This window comes from Conger conger, chromosome 7, assembly GCF_963514075.1.
Source record: "Conger conger chromosome 7, fConCon1.1, whole genome shotgun sequence".
Classification (NCBI taxonomy): Eukaryota; Metazoa; Chordata; class Actinopteri; order Anguilliformes; family Congridae; genus Conger; species Conger conger.
In genome coordinates, this window is record NC_083766.1 from 5,252,054 (window position 1) to 5,255,474 (window position 3,421).

Sequence of the window (3,421 nt, forward strand, 5' to 3'; positions counted from 1 at the left end):
TCGTCCAGGCTGATCGTTTAACTTATCTGATCGTTTTACTACCTGACCGTACAATGAGCAGGTATGTGTCGCTGTGTATGCATTCCGTATGGTTATTTGTGTGTATAATGTGTGTTCAGAGATGCTCTTCTGCATACCGCTGTTGTAATGCATAGTTATTAATGCCACCCTCCTGTCAGCTGGAACCAGTCTGGCCATTCTCCTCATCAATAAGGCATTTTCACCCACAAAAGTGCCGCTCACTGGATATTTTTAGTTTTTTTTGTGCCATTCTCTATAAAATCTAGAGGCTGTTTCGGTTGAAAATCTCATAGCTCAGACCATTTCTGCTAGGGGTGAGTGATCTTCCTTGGTAGACGTTGAAGTCACATGTGTAGCCAGTCTTGCTGTCAGCCAGGACAAATAGCTGGAAGCCCCATCTAGTTCTTTCATAAACTGCTTCATCCCGTGCTGCACTTTCATGGCTGCCAAAACCTTTTCTCTGTTCGCCGCGAACATTAGTTAACGTTCGCTAACAATCTGAAACGGTAGTTCGCCGCAAACAGACATGGCTGCCAACGGGTAAGACGCGGAGAGAACAAAAGTTGACAATTATTTAGCTGTTATAATGCACTTTAATCAATGTAATATTTGTTCTTACCTCATGAAATAAATCACAGATGAGCAACGAATCAGCTAGCCGCCATTGTTTAATCTAAGTCGCATCGATTTGCACTCGGAATTCGTTGATGGCGAACGAAATGGAATGTTCATTTAAAATCTTTCAACATTAACGGTTTGCTGTATAGTTTGCCGTGAATTGAACGCACCTCTGACTGGCCCCTCAGCTGGTCGTTGATGCCGTTTTACGCTGGATCACTCATGTGAAGACTATCTACTCACCGAGCACTTAATTAGGAACATTTTTACTTTATTACACCCACTTATTCATGCGATTATCTAATCAGCCAATTGTGTGGCAGCAGTGCAATGCATACAGTCATGTAGATACGGGTCAGGAGCTTCAGTCAACCATCAGAATGGGGAAAAAATGTAATTCAAGTTACTTTGAAATGAAATGATTGTTGGTGGCAGACAGGGAGGTTTGAGCTGCTGATCTCCTGGGATTTTCATGCGCAACAGTCTCTCGAGTTTACTGAAAATGGAGCCAAAAACAAAAAACATCCAGTGAGCAGCAGTTCTGTGGACGGAAAGGGTTTGTTGATGAGAGAGGTCAATGGAGAATGGCCAGACTGGTTCAGGCTGACGGAAAGGCTACAGTAACTCCAGACAAACCACTCTGTACAATTGTAGTGAGCAGAAAAGCATCTCAGAATGCACAGCAGGTCTAACCTTGAGGCGGATGGGCAACAACAGCAGAAGACCACATCGGGTTCCACTTCTGTCAGCCAAGAACAGAAAACTGAAGCTGCAGTTGGCACAGTGCCTTAACATTACCGCAAGCTCCTGACCCATATCTGCATGATTTTATGCATTGCACTGCTGCCACTGTCAGGCTCTGTGTTTTCTGTTTCCTGATTTCTAGTCCCTAGTGTTTTCGCTTCTTGTTTCCCTCTGTAACCACCATAGTCTCTTTCCAGTTTCATTCCCTCAATCATTTGTTCCACCTGTTTCTCATTTTGTGTCTCTGCCTCCCCACTCCTTATATGTACTTCCTTCCTGCCATTTCTTCCATTTCTCTCACCTAGTCAATCAGTCGTCTATTTAAACCTGTCCTTTTAAGCTTCTCGTTGCTAGTTCGTCTTTCGTTGTTTCTGTTCCTGACCCCGGTTCTAGCTTCCCTGTACCTGTGCCCTGTGCCCTGTATCTGTTTTGCTCTGCTTCATTCTGTCCCAATCCGTGCTGTTCCGATCCATTCTGTTCCGTTTTGTTTTGAATTTATTGTTCATGACCCCTGCCTGCTCTTTGGACTATGATTTCTGTACCTCTGCCCCGTTTAGACTGTCTTCTTAAAGTGCATAGTGAGTGTATATAAATACACAAAATAAATGATATATTGTTTTATTTTTTTATTATCCCTGGTGTAAAATCCAGATACAGCAGCTACAGTATAACGAGTTTGAAATGACTAGCTACCAGCAGTTTCACAACATAGCTTGAGCTGGTCTGAACTGGTCAACCAGCTCCCAGCTGTTTCTTGAGCTGTTTGCTTTCAGCAGGTTAAGGGACAAACATTTTTTTTTCATAGCTACATATATAACTTCCTATACAGGTATACTCAAGTTTGTTTTATGAGCAAAGATTATCGGTTGTTGATGCTGTTTTTTTTTTTTCTTCAACATGTCAGAGAAGATGTTTTTTTTAACAACACTGTTCTGTCACTGTTCAAATACTTAGAGACCGCACTGTGTGTAATGCACTGTAGCACACGAAAGCCTGTAAACTGTATGGCACATAATGTGCCCTGAATAAAATAATGCCCCCCAAAATCTGTGACTGCCCCTCCCAAAGTAATGTCACGGTTGCATGCCAACCAATGCACACCTCCCCACTTGGCTAGATCCACGAGCACAGAAACACCATAAGACGAAGCAGTGAAGTTCACAAACAAGTCTTTATTAACAACTTTAAAATAGGCCTCTATGTAAAAACTAAACCTCCCCCTATTCAGTATGGGAGACAAAAAAGGAAAGGGGAATTAAATGAAACCCTCATCTGAGTAAAACAAGAACAATGTCCTTGTAAAACAATAAACGCTGAACCCTATCTACCCCTCTTTTTAATTTTTTTATTTAATTGACCATGTCTGAATGCTTTTATGACTTTAATTGCTGCCACATGATTGACTAATTAAATATTTGCATTAACAAGCTGGTATTCAAGTCTACCTAATACAGTGCTCAGTGAGTGTATTTTTATCATGACTAAGTAAGTAAATTTTATTTATATAGTCACAAAGTGCTTCACAGGATCAAAAATAAATAAATAAGTAATAACAATAATAATACATAAAAGTCAATAAACAGTCAATAAAACCAACAAATCACAAATAAACGAACATGAAATAAATGGAAATACAATCACAAAAATGGCTAGATGAACGCCTGTCTGAAAAGATGTGACTTTAGCTGCTTTTTAAAAATTTCCACAGACGCCACAGCTCTTAAGGTGGAAGAGAATTCCACAATTCTGTCTAAGGACCTACTTCAGTCATATTATAGAACTGGGTTACTTCATGACCTTTGTGACAAGTGGCAAAAGATTAATAAACTGACTAAATATCCTGCTACATAAAATTTGCTTCTTCATTTACATTTACATTTACATTTTAGTCATTTGGCAGACGCTTTTAATCCAAAGCGACTTACAAGTGCACAGGTTCTACCATAAGTCAGAGCATCACATCCAGAAACTAGCAAAATACACAGGAAATGCTGTTCTAAACACAGTTGTCATCAGAAGTGCCGGGGGGGGGGGGGGG